The sequence below is a fragment of the Lynx rufus genome, unplaced genomic scaffold (assembly GCF_022079265.1).
Source record: "Lynx rufus isolate CCGP_SWC_20201006 ecotype Redwood Valley unplaced genomic scaffold, mLynRuf1.p SCAF_2, whole genome shotgun sequence".
NCBI lineage: Eukaryota > Metazoa > Chordata > Mammalia > Carnivora > Felidae > Lynx > Lynx rufus.
In genome coordinates this window covers 53,890,445-53,908,315 of record NW_025814834.1, presented here as the reverse complement: position 1 = coordinate 53,908,315, position 17,871 = coordinate 53,890,445, and the positions used below count along the sequence as shown (strand labels likewise).

The window sequence follows — 17,871 nt, the reverse complement described above, 5'->3', positions numbered from 1 at the left end:
ACAGGTTCTGTGGGAGTTTAAGATATATGCCATGAAAAATAAACTCAAAATGGATAAAGGACCTAAATGTGAGACAGGAAACCATCAGAACCTTAGAGGAGAAAGCAGGAAAAGACCTCTCTGACCTCAGCCGTAGCAATCTCTTACTCGACACATCCCCAAAGGCAAGGGAATTAAAAGCAAAAGTGAATTACTGGGACCTTATGAAGATAAAAAGCTTCTGCACAGCAAAGGAAACAACCAACAAAACTAAAAGGCAACCAACGGATTGGGAAAAGATATTTGCAAATGACATATCGGACAAAGGGCTAGTATCTAAAATCTATAAAGAGCTCACCAAACTCCACACCCGAAAAACAAATAACCCAGTGAAGAAATGGGCAGAAAACATGAATAGACACTTCTCTAAAGAAGACATCCAGATGGCCAACAGGCACATGAAAAGATGTTCAGCGTCGCTCCTTATCAGGGAAATACAAATCAAAACCACACTCAGGTATCACCTCACGCCAGTCAGAGTGGCCAAAATGAACCAATCAGGAGACTATAGATGCTGGAGAGGATGTGGAGAAACGGGAACCCTCTTGCACTGTTGGTGGGAATGCAAATTGGTGCAGCCGCTCTGGAAAGCAGTGTGGAGGTTCCTCAGAAAATTAAAAATAGACCTACCCTATGACCGAGCAATAGCACTGCTAGGAATTTACCCAAGGGATACAGGAGTACTGATGCATAGGGGCACTTGTACCCCAATGTTCATAGCAGCACTCTCAACAATAGCCAAATTATGGAAAGAGCCTAAATGTCCATCAACTGATGAATGGGTAAAGAAATTGTGGTATATATACACAATGGAATACTACGTGGCAATGAGAAAAAATGAAATATGGCCTTTTGTAGCAACGTGGATGGAACTGGAGAGTGTAATGCTAAGTGAAATAAGCCATACAGAGAAAGACAGATACCATATGGTTTCACTCTTATGTGGATCCTGAGAAACTTAACAGGAACCCATGGGGGAGGGGAAGGAAAAAAAAAAAAAAGAGGTTAGAGTGGGAGAGAGCCAAAGCATAAGAGACTGTTAAAAACTGAGAACAAACTGAGGGTTGATGGGGGGTGGGAGGGAGGGGAGGGTGGGTGATGGGTATTGAGGAGGGCACCTTTTGGGATGAGCACTGGGTGTTGTATGGAAACCAATTTGTCAATAAATTTCATATATAAAAAAAAAAAAAAGATATATGCCATGATAATTAAAGTAACATTACCTACTGCAACATGGCCACAAACAAACATAAGCACTAAAATGGAGTCACCCAGATGATAAAATATGTTTAGAAAATGCTTTTATTATTCTTAAAATTAATATAAAACATGAAAAATTGAGAAAGGAAGAGAAAAAACCTACATCAACAGAGAAGTTCAGCCTTCCTAGGTAAACTGGACACAAATTTAATATACATTCATATATAAAGACTAAAATAACTTCTGTAAAAATATTTGCCTGTAAGTTTAAATAAGCTTATTAATTAGTGAGATCTGGAATATATTTGATGGAAAAATTAAAAGCCTAGAAAACTATGAATGTCCTTAATTTGTTCTTATTTCCAGGATAACCAGTGACTAAGTCCCTATAAAATTGAGACTATAGTATACTTCAGTGGAGGATTCCATTCTCTTTGGGTTCTATTATTATTATATAAATTAATCAGAGTTACTTATTGTACACAGCAGTTTTTGCTTCCCTACATTCATCTAAACACTCCTTCTATAAACATTAGGAAGTGAACTGTCCAGAAGGAACATCAAAAGAATCTGTGAAAGACTCCACCTAGTTCTGTTTACTATTTACAGGAAATAACCTGATGGATGCTGCTGCCATCATCACCACCACACATCACCTGCGACTGATTTCAAGGACTTTTTTGGTCCAGAAGCAGAAAACACTGAAAACTACTTCTGACCAAGGCTACAGAATAAGGCCCTCCTTCCCCTGATGATAGAAACCACTGATGATAATGCACTTCTTTGTGTATTTTTGTTTTTTATCCTCTTGGTTATTTATTTTTTCTCTCCTTGCTGGTTGATGCTTCTAAATCTGTACAATGGAACTTTCTACATTAATGGAAAGGTTCATATTCTGCACTGTCAGTAGCCACTTCATTAACACAATGGCCACTGGCCACATGTGGTTATTGAGCACTTCAAATGTGCCCAATGGATTTGAGAAAATTAATATTATAATTTTATAATTTTATAATTAAGTTTACTTTTAATTTGAATAGCCATATGTGGCTGGCTAGTGGTTACCATATTGGGCAACATAATTCTAAATGATTAGTAGACACTTAGGTCTTTTAATCATGGTACTTCAAAATCCTTGTCCTTGACAATCTCCAGATATGGTATTAATTCTTTAGATACTGACAAAGTAAAATAACTCATATCCAACTTGTAAGAAAAGTCACTTGGTTATTTTCTACGAAAGGTTCAGATTACGGGAAATAAGGGATAATATAATAATCCTGGTCCTAGAGTCTGTCTATGTTTCAATCACCAAGGTGTGATCTCTACAGTCTTAAATGCAGTGCATCCACCATGATGCCAAACAATCGTTTAACATAAACGTCAAGAAAACATGGCACTAGACATACTAGGACGATCACAAACTTGATACATGATCATGACCCACTGAAAGACAGTGTAGCTATTGATTGATCGTATCTCCAGAAGATAATGGCCTGTTCTGCAGCTGAGGCTGAGTAAGCAGAGGTACTAATAAAGTTAAAAAATAACCCTGATGGCAGCTATGAAGGGAGAATTGACAACTGAAACAGAAACTACTACTTATAAAATGGATTCTGCTAACTTGAAAAACATAAATATTATGCCAGTTTAAGTCACAATATACTTATCATGGATTAGCTAAGGTCATACTCTTATTTCTAGTTACTTTAGACCCATCTGTTCCAAAGTAAGACCACAAAATGATGTCTGCAAGGACCCATAAGTTTTAAAGATATGACCATTTACTGTCCCAGCAACTCGCTAGTTTACAAATTCAAATTCTGCCCAATCACTGCCAAGATGATCTGATAACTAACCTCTAGTCTCACAAAGATAGTAAGTACCCGTTCTTAAACCACCTTTTTGAGATGCTCCATGGTCCTCCACAGTATACTGTCTCCTTTGCTGCATATTAATACTAAACTTTGACAGCTAATGAGGTATGTCATTGGTGATTATTCACTAGTGAGCTTTCACATACAAGCCTAATGATCCAGTTTCTCAAATAATTCAATGCCATGGGGGACAAAAAAAGAAAAAAGAAAAAAAGGAGGATAGCTATTATAGAACAAAAGAGACAACAGATTTAGTGTGTGGCCCTTGTTTAGATCCTGAGTTGAACACTTTCCCTTCTCTAAAAGGGGATGTATTTATATAGTAGAACCCACTTTACCAACTTGAATTCAGTACTAACTCAACTGACTAATAAACTCTACCCAACTTTCCTTCTAAAATGGAGGTAGGCTGAAGTTCTTATTTCTGAATAAGGGATGAAATAATGGAAGAGAACATTTTCTAATCCAGTTCAATTGTCAACTTGCTAAAATTATTAGCATGTTTACATCCAGGTTTTTGGACGGGGAGGGGAAGAATGAAAATACGGTGGGACACAGACTCTCAGAATTACTTAAATCCTTATTACATATTTTCCATCCAAGAGAACTTATCTTAGTATGTACCTGAAATAAGACTCATTTCAAAATCACCTGTTACCTAAATACTGTGCCCAAGTTGATAATGGAGATACTTTTTTTTTTTTTAATTTTTTTTCAATGTTTATTTATTTTTGGGACAGAGAGAGAGCATGAACGGGGGAGGGGCAGAGAGAGAGGGAGACACAGAATCGGAAGCAGGCTCCAGGCTCTGAGCCATCAGCCCAGAGCCCGACGCGGGGCTCGAACTCACGGACCGCGAGATCGTGACCTGGCTGAAGTCGGACGCTTAACCGACTGCGCCACCCAGGCGCCCTGATAATGGAGATACTTTAAGCTCTAATGCTAGTAATATATGAACTTTAATATTTTCCTCAACTTATAAACATGTATTCCATTGATACAAAAGTCATTTTAGAATAATATAATGATGAATGTCCTGAAGCTGATGTGCAGTGGTGAATGTAGACTAACCATCACCGTTCAAAACCAGCCAATGGGAGAACTGCCAATGTACACAGTAGCTCTTCAACAAACTAATCTACCCTTGACACTAATAGAGTCTATATAGCACATTACAATGATATTCCTGAGATATCCCAGAAATGAACAATTAACTACATATACTTTAGAAGTCTGAAATGTGTAATTTAGATTAAGATAACAATAGCAATAAATAATGATAAATTACTGCAGCCGCAAAAATACAACACTAGGCATTTCATTTATATATTCTTATTCAATCCTCACAATTACCTTGCTTTGTTAATTTTTTAGCCATATTTTCAATGGGAGAACTGAGGTTCAAAGAGTTGAAACAATGTGTCCAAGTAAATTATAGCTAGTAAATGGCAGAGCTAAAATCTAGATGGTTTATCTGATGCCAAAACCATCTGATATTGCATCCCAATGAAAATGACAACATTAATATATGGATACAATATTGGTAAACTATAAAATGTAAACAGATATAGTCTCTACTATACAGAAAATCTTCCTATCCTAAACTGACCCATTTTTCCGAAGTTTCAGATAGCAAAGGTTTTGATATTAATATAAAGCCCTACCCACTTCTTTTTAAAGATGCAAAATAATACTTTAAAGGTTCCCTTTGTTTAATTAGCATAGCCGGAATTCACTCTGACCATGTACAGTATAAGCAAATAAGTCACTTGACTCCACTGTGCAAGATTCACCATTTTCCTTGGCTATCCTTGGTTCTGAAACCTGGTTTCTCTTCTCAACTTACCTACACACACATATACACAGCAATTTTCTGTGTATTTTATTTCAAATTACCTTACTTATCTAAATGTAATGAGTTTTCTTTCTCATCAGTGTGTGTCATCTTTTCCTTTCTACCATTCAACCATCATCACCAAATAATTTTCTGCCAATCAAGCACACTCTGTTAGATTTCCATGTCCCAAAATGTAACTGTGAAATTGACAATTTTACAAAGTAGACTGCTACTACAATTCTAACAAAAAATGCATAAAGTCCTATTATCGTCCAGATTTATACAGAATACGCCCATAAGGAAATTCTGGGAGTTCAACATGTGCATGCTTGATACTTAGACTAATTGGAAATTCCTGCAATGAGAGCGATTTATCTAGAGTTTATAGCTCTCGCTGCTCTTCTTAGTATCACTATGTGGATTTTATGATGAATTATTAAATTTCTCTCTCCTTGTCACAAGTAAGCAACTCAGCAAAACCACACCTGCTCTCCTGAACAACGAGGGCATTTTATGATAAGAAGATGGTAGTTTAAAAATTATTTTCCCATCAGTGTCAGCAAGCATCAGAAGGCAAAATATTTAATAATGTTTGTAGGATGCACTTTAGATTGTTAACTGGAAACTATGAAATTGTAAATTCTGTAATTATCTTAAAAGTTCAGATGATGAAAACGTCAACTAATGGCTGTAATGCACTGCTTTCTCAATGATTTCTGTTGAGCACTCCTACCGTTGTCCCCGTTGTCCCCAAGGCATCCTCAACCAACGTGACTTGCTGTAACTGTCATAAATTAAAAGGAAGTCAACAAAGTCCATTCCCTTTCCTTCAGGTTGCTCTACTGCATTCTACACAGTAACAGCACACTTGACAAATGTCAAACATGGTAACAGAGTTAAAAAAAAAACAATCTTAGTTGCTCAATAAGGGAAAATGGTAATATTACGCAGTATTCAAAAGAAAAACCAGTTTAAATATGTTCTAAATACAAAACTGAAATGGGAAGGAGATAGTAGTAGGATCCTCAAGAAAATCCCCAAAGAGGACCCAAGCCCCTGGCCCTTCCACAAGGCAATTTTCCTTCCCAGGGAAAAGATACTAAAAACAGATTGGCCACATTTCTTAATATATGATAAGATGTCTATGGCCTTTACATATCTGTATTGAAGGAAAAATCCTTTTAAGAGAATTGCTTTCCTACTATTGTTTCTTGTTATTTTTAAAAATGCATACATATTGGTGAGAAATATGCTGCATTATATACCACACAAGGACAAATGATGTAATCTGATTTCAGCATAGGTTCACAATTTCAAGAAAATAAAAGCATCTGAACACTACTATCACTATAAGGAAACGTCACCAGGTACAGGTGATGATCCCTTGTCTGCAATTATGGAATCTGAAAAGCTCTGAAAATACAATATTTCTTTTCCTTCCTTTCCTTTTTTTTTTTTTTTATAGAAGGATAGTTGACACACAATGTTATATTAGTTTCAGGTATACAACATAGGAATTTGACAACTCTATACGTTATGCTATGCTCAGCACAACTTACAAAGATTTTTTTTTCAGTTTATTTATTTTGAGAGAGAGTGAGCACAAACAGGGCAGGGACAGAGAGAGAGGGAGAGAGAATCCCAAGCAGGCTCCACCCTATCAGCGCAGCACCTGACACAGGGCTCGAACTTACGAACCGTGAGATCATGACCTGAGGTAAAATCAAGAGTCGGACCTCAAACAACGAAGCCACCAAGGTGCCCCACAAAGATTTTTCTTAAGCTTGTGGGAAACTCATCTGGCAGCAAAACTTGACCTGCACCAACCTGAGACTTAAATGTGACTCTTCATTTGTTGAACTGTAGAAATATTAATGTGTTTGATTGGAAGATATTGCCTGGGATTCCAAAAGGGCTATTACTTCATAAATATACATGCACTGTGTTTCTTTAAAATCTTAAAAATTCTGAATGTCGAAACAGTTCTGGCTCTAAGATTATAAATAAAGAACTGTAGACCTGTACTCTTATTGTTTCCTAGTCAATACATATACCAGGTGTGCTCTTTGACTTCTAACCATTTGAATGACTGAAGATTCCCATGTTCAATTATAGGGCTGGGAGGTGTGCAAATAGTACCTGGATACTATTTGACTTTTTATGAGGAATAAACAAAATATAAAGGCCTTTGATTAGTCTCTGACTCTGTGCAGGGGAGACAGCCCCAATTTGGGGACATCCTAAGATGACGGTAAGAAGACACAGATTAGTAAAAAAAAAAAAAAAAAAAAAAAAAAAAAGACAAAATCTAAAAGCTCTTAACATTTTAATAAAAATTACTCATTATAAACTGAGAGGAGGTATTATCCCTCATTCATTTCCTATATCATGAAGCCAGTCCATACTGGTCTGTATTTAACCAAAGAAATTAAAAGTGATATAATCGTTTCAATATGCTACTTAACTTTTTTTAAGTTTATTTATTTATTTTGAGAGAGAGAGCACACGCAAGCTGGGGAGGGGCAAATTGAGAAAGAGAGAGAAAGAGGGAGAGAAGGATGGAGAGAATCCTAAGCAGGCTCTGGACTGCTGGTATGGAGCCCAACATAGGGCTGGAACCCATGAACCATGAGATCATGACCTGACCTAAAATCAAGAGTCAGATAATTAAATGAATGAGCCACCCAGGTGCCCTCCTTCTAAGCTTTTAAAATGGAAATTTCTGTCTCAACGCTTCATGCATCAACAATGTTTCCATATAAAAATCTTTAAGAGAAGAGTTCTTCAGTCGTACTTCCTGTAATTACTGAATAAAAACAAATCCTAAGGGAGCAGTCTGCTGCTACTACTTGTATCACTCAGTCACTTGTATTTACAGCCTAAGCCCACCTCGTCTTGCCTTAGTTTCTCCACACACCCTTTGGTTCACAATTCAACTGCACAGCAACAGGACTGAACTTTCCTCACTAACTCCAGCATCTTCATTCACTGAACAAACATTATGGGTTTTCGTGGTCTAGTGAGTAAGCTAAGTTTTATATCCATTTTCACAATAACAAATAGATAAAACCTTAAATTTCAAATCTATACCATAACCCTCACCACTTTACTTGATAGTAAAAGAAGAGTCTTGTAGTAAAGAAATAGCTTTAGTGCTTCTTTATCACCCACTGAATGCTTTCTTTTTCATTTAATGTTAAAGTTTGAATTTTTGCAGAAGAGTCTCTTTTGTAAGGTCATAAAAATTAAGACACTTGGTATAGGACTAACACAGGTAAATGGAACTAGAACAAAAATGATGAGGATAAGCCAAAACTGACACTTCTATTAAGAAGTTGTAAAGTAGTATAGAAAAAATAAGAAAGTATAAGGTTAAGAGAAAGAACAGTATGGTTGTGGTCTTTTTGTTTTTTTACTCTACCCCCTATTTTTTGGAAACAAATTAAGAATAGGGGGTCAAAGGCAGTGTCTGTTAATAGTGATGCGATACATACATTAAGCTGCGCACAAGGAACTGGGGTCTGAGAAATGAAAGTTGCTAAAGTCAGGAGAGAAGAAAAGTCTTAAGTGCTGTAGCAATGTTATAGATACAGTATTTCTGGAAGAGAGGAAGTGCAACTAAGTGGGTCTGGGGCATACAGAAGAAAGTGGGTCCAGAAGCTGAATGCTGAAGTACAAGTAGGAAAGGGGAAAAATCACTTCTCGCGTGAAAGGGGAAAGAGGTCATTCAGGCAATGAGATCAGCATGTGTAAAGACTGAGATATAAAAAAAGAGTTTAGGGAATTCTCAGTTGTTTGAGTACAGGGTGTGAATATAAGATTGAGCAGAAATGAGATGGAACATGAGACTCATGAAGCTAAAGCATGAAACACCTTGAATGAGAAAAAAATTTTTGAGATTCTTGGTCACTGCTATACATTGAGAACCCAGGACAGTACTTACCACTTCACAGGTTCCAATTCTAAAATTAAACATAAAAGGGGGCGTGTGGACTTCTAATGATTATTCCCATTCCTTGTTTTTTTAATGTGTTTATTTTGAGAGAGTGTGTGTACATGTGTGCGAGTGGGGTAGGGACAGAGAATCCCAAGCAAGCTCTGTGCTGTCAGCGCAGAGTCCGAAGCAGGGCTCGATCCCATTAACTGTTAAATCATGACCTGAGCCAAAATCAAGTCACACGCTCAACTGACTGAGCCACCTAGGTGCCCTGATTATTCCTATTTCTTCCCACAAAGAACTCTCTATAACGATACTTAGACAACTTTTACCAAGGAATACCACAGCAGACTTGTCTTAACTATCAACGCTGACTTCTAGGAAGCCCTGAGCTGTTTGTCATCAACTGCATCAAGACAGCACTATCAGGAGTCATCCCTTGTCTTCATGCCGTGTTAACCTGGAGGGCTGAATAAATTTCCAATCTATGGAAGATGAAAAAAATACCAGTTCCTTTAAAGGCACTGCAAGAGGAAACCTGATCCTGAAGGTGCAGTTACTTCAACTTACAAAACCATGTTTAATCACTGAGTCTATTTCATGTCTTTGAATACTCATACCACTTTATTCCCTCTCCCCCAAAATGTGTTCCTCAGCTTGCTTAAATAAGTATATGGGCTGAATACATTCTGTCAACACTCAGCACAGCTTTGAAAGTGGCCTTTCTGATTATTAATTAAAGAGCTATTTAGTAAACCACGTTTTAAGATTTTTAAAGAAAGTTTATTTATTTTGAGAAAGAAAGAGCACATGCACGCAGGAGGGGCAGAAAGACAGAGGGAGAGAGAGAATTCCAAGCAGGCTTTGTGCTGTCAGCACAGAGCCCGACATGGGGCTCCATCCGACAAACCCTATCATGACCTGAGCCGAGATGAGGAGCCAGATGCTTAAACAACTAAGCCACCTCGGCACCCAGCCATGTTCTAAATGTTAAAGAAAACTTGGAAGTGGTGGTCTCCACGGAGAAATTTATGAAGTAATCCCTAGACACAAAGCACTTTATTTCATTACGGAGGCACCTGTCACCAAGTCTAGAATTAAACCGTCTTGATAAAATAATTGAGGGAAGAACTCACAGGACCTTTCAGGTGGAAGTGCTGAACTCTGTCTATCCTGATCCATTTCAATTAGGCCTAAAGTCAAGTTAAACATGACTCTCCACTTAGTCTCTTCCTCCGATTAGCTTCTATAATCACAGCAGTCTTAATGTCTCCAGGCCAAGGTAATTTATACCATTTTTGTTGTTGCTGTTGTTGTTATCTATTCTCCGGGAAAACACTTACTAGCTTGGTTACAAATAGCAAAGGCTTGCTTTAGTCCACTGCTTCCTCTCCTGATGTATTATTTTGGAAGAAAATGCTTTGAAAATTTGCACTTTATTGTAGGCACTGAAATGAAATGTATACACTGAGATAAAATATTTAGGTGACAGGTTCAGTCCAGAAGTATGATGAAACTAATGTGCCAGAGGCCTTTTTGTTTCATCACCCTCTCATGCTAAAATTTTCAAACATTACAGAAGAGAAATGCAACAAGGAAGCCCACAGAGTCATCAGTATGGTCAGCTATATTACCAATAACCACCTCTTTCTTAGGCCAGCTAGAACTTACGTTACAGAGATACCAGGTAATACAAAATTCAGTCTAGATACAAGTGGGTAGTAAACAGAAAATAATGTTTGTTAAGGCACTGGCGCTGTAAAAGTGTGTTCTCTTAGATGGTCTCAGGTACAACTTACTGTCGATCACCTGGCAATGTACAATCATCAGGGAGAACACAAACCAGAACCCCAGTCAAATGGGGTGGGAAATGCTCCACGAAAGTGGAATGGGCACGGAAACATGGAAGAGCAATATTCAAAAGCAAAGAACAAGAACTGAAGCATAGAGGATTCATCAACTATACTACAACAGTAACAATAATAGTTAACACTGTAGGCCGGGCACTGTACACAGGCCTTATATATAAGCATTGTTATTTATTTTTATCCTCAAAACAACCCACTAAGTTAGATATTATTATCATCCACATTTTTCAGATGAGAAGGCTGAGACTAGAGATGTTAAGTAACCTGCCTAAGTGACAGAGTTTCTAAGGCCTGAATCAAGACTGGAATCTTTGGCTTAGGAGTCCATCACCCAGCACCCACCCTAGCAGGTCTCCTCCTCCTACAGATGCTGCTTGTCACAATGCTTCTAAGAACAAAGTCACACTTTTAATGCCAATTCTAAATCCGCTTTTCTAGAGAAGGATAATTGAGGCTAACTCCCAGATTCACAGGCAATCCTAAAACAAGTTTAAACATGATGAGGAGGCAGGCTAACTAGTTTTCTGAAAGCCAAGTTTGTTTTTCTATCTGCTATTGCTAGTCTGTGGACACATCAAAACGTAAAAGGAACTGTTAGTATGTTTTCAATCACCTATATCTTGCATCTAGAACATCCTTTCTTCATTTTTTTTCCCTTATTTATCTCAAAGAGGTGTTGTGAGGGTGAAGTGAAAATAGGTAAAGCGGTTATTGCAGTTAAGACTCAATAAAATTAACTATTACGATAGCGATATGCACAAGTGTATTGTAGGATCCGGAGCTCCACAGAGAGGTGGACATACTGGAGATCCAAGTTGGAGAGTCAGTACCTTATTGGAGGTAGATCAATTTATGGAAGGATAAAGGACGACAGAAAAGAGCCCCCAGGACTAAACACTAGAAAGCATCTAGTATTTACAGAGCAAATGAATGAAAAAAAAAAAAAAACGATTAATGAAAATGTAAAGAAGCCGTCACAGGGATATACGCTGGATGGAGGCATAACAGTGGAACTTCCACTATTTTCTAACTAACCACAGTTCCTTAATCCCACTCCCACGGCCTGGGGCCCGGCCGGTAAAAAAGGGGCCTCGGGAAACCGAAAGGACTTGAGAAGTTCTAAGTGATCCGCGCCGACAAGACAGAGGTCCAGGCGCTGGTGCTAGACTTCAGCAACAAAAACACCACGGCCAGACAGCTCCAGCAACCTCACCAGGAAGCGAGGTCCGTCCGCGCAGGCGGGAACGAGTTCACGGCCCCTTCCCTACCCGCTCAGACTCCTCCGCACTACCGGCACTCACACCTCAGTCTCGGGGGCCGGCGCGCACACCTCCGAGCTGCCCGCGGAGGTGCCAGCAAATCCTGGCTCACCCCCTAGTCCCCTTTCTATTCCCACCCGGTCCGGCAACCCGCCACCCCCAATCTGGTTCGCTGCCTGAAGCGAGTCTACGGAGTTCGGTAATTACCTGGAGCTCCACCGCGCCGCCATTACACCGGACGCACGTCACTTCCCCTTCTCCGGCCCCGGCAGTGCGAGGAAGGCGGAACGTGAAATACATACAAACCTGACGCTAAATTCACTTTAAAACGTTATCCTATTAATTTACTTCAAATACCATAACTTAATACCACGTTGAGAGCAGTTGGTCTGGCCACAATTTCCTCTTTCCAAGACGGCGACAAAAGAGAAGTTAATGCAAACTACAAAGTCCAGCATCCACCGCCAGTAAGGACGGAAATGACGCGTAAATTGTAATTTTTAGAAGGTCGCAATGTACGACGGGAATTGTAGTTCTTCTGAGTAGGCTCCCGAGAGCACATCCAGGCGGCTCATCTGAAAGCTGATAGTGATGAGGATTTCTCAAAATTTACTTTAAAGCTCTTTCTCTGCAGTTGGCAAGAAGTAGACCTCAGTAGTCATTTTTTCTGTGGAAGTCTTTAAGAGGAGAAGACAGACTTTTGGCAGTAGTTAGATCAAGAGCCTATATAAGGAAAAATGTTAGGAAACGTTAAGTGCCTACTAAGTCCCAAGATTTCAAGCTGCGAGAACGGGAGGATTTTGGACCACAAAGTGAAGTAATGAGGAAAAGCTAATTTTGTAGAGAAGATGATGCTTCTAATTGAGTTTAAGGTACCAGCTGGCAAGACATCGTGAGGATAAGGAGATTGGCTGGCCAACTTGGAAATAGCAAACTGTGCAGAGATCAGAGGTAATTCATGAAATTGTTTTCTTATGCTTTACTTTTCAAGAGTAACAAAACCTAAAAAAATTCAACTGCTTGTTACTGTTTTGGAAACTATCTTTTCCTAAAGCAACTATATCTTTATTCTCCCCACCCTTGTGTACACCAGGCCTGGTTTATCCAAACATTTCTCTATTAGGATTTTAGAGTACTCATGTGAGTCACCCTTTCTTTGAGGCAGAAGAGTACAGTAATTACAGATAAAGATACTGGAGAAGTCCTATTTATGTTTAACTCTTAAATCTATTGATATACTCATGGGTAATTTTTCTGGGGCAGTTTACTTAACACTGTGTGCCCATTTTCTGATGTTGGGGGGGGAGGAGTGCCCATCCCATAGAATACTCTTAAGAACTGAATTCGTTGATACACTTGATGTATATGAGTTAATTCTTACTACATAACAGTATTATCCATCCTTTTTTTTTTTCCTATCTAACATGTTTGACCATAAAGGCACATTTTGGTGTCTTTAAATATTTAAGTGAATAGATTTCAGTTGTACCAATACAGGGCATAGGAGATGAATCTGGTAAACATTTGTATCCATACTGAAAAGAAGCACAATACCACCTCTACAATTATCAGTAGCAATAGGAAAGTTAGAGTTGAAGCTAGGGTAGTTAGATGGAGCTGGAAAAGACTAGGTTTGTCGTTTTGGAATCCAGGAAGCAAACTGTGACATAGGGTTAAGAATGTAAAACAGGGGCGCTTTGGTGGCTCAGTCAGTTGAGCCTCTGACTCCTGATTTTGGGTCAGGTCATGATTTCACAGTTTGTGGGTTCACGGTGTGGAGCTTGCTTGGAATTCTCTCCCTCTATTTCTGCCCTTCCCCTATGTGCACTCGCGCTCTCTCTCTCTCTCTCTCTCTCTCTCTCAAAAATAAATAAATAAATAACCTTTTTAAAAAAGAATGTAAAACAGTAAAAGTAAAAGGGAGGAAACTGGCTTGGGTATGGTAACTCCAGAGCAAAGATGAAGAGTCTCACGCTGGGATGAAGAGTCCCACACTGGGATAAAAATGGCTAGGCCCTTGTAACACAGTTTTGCTCAGTCATTGGCTGGAGCCACCCCAAGAAAAATGTGGCCACCATTCAAAACCTGATATACAGTTGGAAGTATTAACATTTGAATGGTGTTACCTAACTACTCCTAGCAGCTAGGCAAAGAGCCTTTTCTTGAAAGGGTATCTGAACAGAATTTCTCTGTCACAGTCAACCCCTTGCACCATTTAGATCCACTCTGTATACACATTCAGAGAACAATTCCTCTAGGGTTCCAGTGGCTTCTTTTCCTGAAAAGAAACTTAGTAGAGAGAAGTTAGTGGGACAAACTATAGTCCCCATCTTTGCAGTTGGTTTTGAACCACAGCTCAACCATTGCCTTTGTCCTCCACTATTCATTCTAAATTCCCCACACTCTCAGCTACCAATTCTGCTGGTCTTAGTAGTTACACTAGTTAGTGTGAAAACCCTCGTTCCTGAGAAATTTGAACCCTTAGTAATAATCACCTTCTCATGCAGGTGCTGCTGCAGTTGGCTATTAACACTCACTATTCGGCAAGGTAGCACTAAGAGTTGCCCAAATAGATCACCTGAGTGTCACGCATTGTCTTGCTTGATCCTGTTATGTAACATCAAGCCTACATTCTCCTGATGATAAGACTTAGCTTTTCCTCCCAAGGTGTTAACTCTTCTTTTTGCCTCCTTTTCCCTGAACTCAAGAAGTCCAAAGTGCCTATGCAGCAGATGAAGCTCAGTTCAATGGGACTCTTGCTGTGTCCTCTAGCAAGAATATAACACCTTTGGGGACTAGGACCTCTGATTCCAAAAAGGTCAGAGTTGCAGGTATGGGGACCCCTATGTCTCCCTATGGGTCAGTGGGAATGATTGTAAATGGGGCTAATCCTGTTTTAATCCCTTGTTTTGTGGACCCATATATTGTTCCTACTGGAGATTCTAAGCCATCTCAAAGTCTACTGTACGCTGGGGAACAGCACCTCTTCCTTGCAGAGTATTCTCTTAGCAGGTGCTTGAACTTTACCCTTCACAGATCATTCCAGTGCTCTATTAGGCCACCAGCTTCTGGGAAATGCAACATGTGATACAACCAGTGGAACTCATGGTCGCAGGCACTTCCTACACTACTTTTACTGTGAAGTGATTTCTCTGGTTGGATGCTGTGTTGTATTGTGTTCCATGTCTGTGAATTAGGCATTGTATAAGTTCCTATATGGTGGTGCTGGATAAAGATTTGTGGGTATGAAGTGCAAATATATACCCAATACGTATGCTGGCAGGTTGAACTGGCAAATGAGGCAGTATCATAGGTAGGTGAACTATGGTAAATGGGCCTCATGCTGATGGACCCCATGCAAAGACTACATTTTTGCCACCATAACCATTTCACTCAAGTGTTCATTGTGCCAGCACTATAGTGACTGCTAACAAAGACAAGCTAACATCAACTAGCTGAGTAATTTTGTTTATTTGATTATTTAATACTTCTTCTGTAATTTATGCTTTCTTGTGGACATTGATGTATGATAAAAAGATCCTCACACTTTTTACTCACAATGCTATGCATATCCACATGCCTCTAATTCTTTAAGTCCTCCTTGTCTGCAATTCTTTTTTTTTTTTTAACATTTATTCATTTTTGAGAGACAGAGTGTGAGTGGGGGAGGGGCAGAGAGAGAGGGAGACACAGAATCTGAAGCAGGATCCAGGCTCTGAGCTGTCAGCGCAGAGCCCGAGGTGGGGCTCGAACTCACGGACCGTGAGATCATGACCTGAGCTGAAGTCAGACGTTTAACTGACTGATACACTAAGGGGCCCTTCCTTGTCTGCAATTCTTAAAATCTTTTTCTTTTCAGACTTCTGACCAGTCAGCCAGGCTATGTGGCATTTCCTATTAGTCTATTTATGCCCTGACATCAGGCCACTTCTCCTTACCATACAAAGTGGAAGACCAGGTGCACCACCTGAAGCTCTGCCCATTAGGAAGCTCTCCTGTCTTCAAACTATTTGGGAGTGAGCCTGTACTGCTGTCCAATTTCAGGTTTCATCCACATACTTAGCCAATTCATCTGTAAACTAAACTCAGCCATTTTTTTCTTTCTTCGGCTGGTGATCAAGACACCACCCCTACCCCAATATGGCCATCAGTACAAGCTGAGAGAGGGTGTTGATGCAACTGAAGGGTGATATCAAGGTCTAGACTTATCTGTTCACGTGGATTTTTTGTGCCTCTGCTATTCTTTGTGCGCCATCCCAAATATAATACTTTCATCTTATGATGAATTATGACTGGGTCCTCCAGAATTTATGACATGATGGGTTCAACAAGACACATTGCATTTTGTGTCACTTAGTGTCCCATGGTCAAGCATTCCCTCTTTTTTTTTTTTCCAGTAGCATGCCAAGACTTAACTTTTAAAAAATGTGCAACCTTGCTCCAGAACCCCGAGGGCTTGAATTGTGTAAGATTTCTATAAACTCCATATGCATCTTTTCCCAAAACTGACAACTCTTAACACCATAGAAAGTGCCAGATCCTATGGCACAAGTACCAAGGCTTTTTGCATCACTACTCAGACCTGCCGCAGAGCTCTTTTGCCAGGTTGTAAAGCTGGCAGCTTTTAATGTCACCTAGCATGTGGGCCAGAAAAATATTTCTAGGTGTGAATTATGTTGCTTACAGAACCCAAAGCAGCCTCCTAGGCGCTGTGCTTTCTCCTTTCTTGTAGAGGATGCAAGAGGTAGCAGTTTGTCTTTTACTTTAAAGGGAATGTTCTAGCACTCCCCAGAACACTGGACATTTAAACCCTTTAATGAAGGACAGATCCCTAATTATTCACAGGGTTGATCCCCTACTTTCTAGAACACAAACCTCTAGCATACTAGCCAACACTTGCTCAACATGTTTAATCAGCATGGTATCATTGATATAATGGATCAATATGATACTCTACTGGATTTCCAGATGATCTGCATCTCTTTGGACTGTATTATGAGAAAGAAAGGAGAGTTAACATAGCCATGGGGTTAAAGTGTCAATGCATATTGTTGCTTGTTTATTTCCTTTGGATATTAATATTTCTAATTGTGTTCATTGATGGGGTAAAAAAGAATCCATTCTCCAAATCAGTGGCCTGTGCTTGAGGCCATATTATCCTGCTTTAACAATGGCACTTTGCTTGGCATGACAGCTGCATTTGGGGCTGCTAGTTGGTTGAGCTTCCAGTAGTCTACAATCATTCTGCTAATTTATCTGGTTTCTACATTGGCCAAACTGTCGAATTAAATGGAGGTGTGATGGGAACTACTATTCCTGCATGCTTTATGTCCTAACGGTATTGTTAATCACCACCCTTTGGCATTGTGATATTGTTTTAGATTTACTTTCTTGGCCAGGAGAGGCAGTTTCAAAGATGTCTACTTGGCCTTCCCCACTATGATAACTCTTACTCCACAGGCCAAGGAGAATATATAGAAATGACTCCCAACTGTGAAGTATATCAATTCCAGTTATACACTTGGGATTGGGTAAATGACCACTGAGTTGATCTGTGAACCCAGTGGACCCACTATGAGCCAGACTTTGGCCATAACTCCATTTATTACCTGGCTTTCATAAGATTCCATTTCAATAGTATTGCCATGGTGTTGCTTCAGTTCTTCAGGTATTAATGTTGACTCTAACCAGGTATCTAATAGTCCTCAAAATATGTGGATATGTCAATATTCATTGACAACCCATATATTTTGCCCATATTGACACCCTATTCTGTTAACCATCTGTACAATTCACTCTTGGCCACTATTCCAACAACTGGTACTATGATTCTTGTGACTCTCTAGCTTCTGAG

At 39.4% G+C, this 17,871-nt stretch overlaps 1 protein-coding gene across 1 annotated transcript in view; it reads right to left on the bottom strand.

Annotated features, from left to right (window-relative positions):
- Positions 1-12,365, bottom strand: part of CWC22 (CWC22 spliceosome associated protein homolog) — a 57,689-nt gene extending 45,324 nt beyond the window's left edge. The window contains exon 1 of the mRNA XM_047084203.1: positions 12,225-12,365. The gene's annotated coding sequence lies outside the window, so the exon portion shown is untranslated. The remainder of the gene's footprint in view (positions 1-12,224) is intronic.
- Between the last annotated feature and the right edge of the window lie 5,506 nt (positions 12,366-17,871).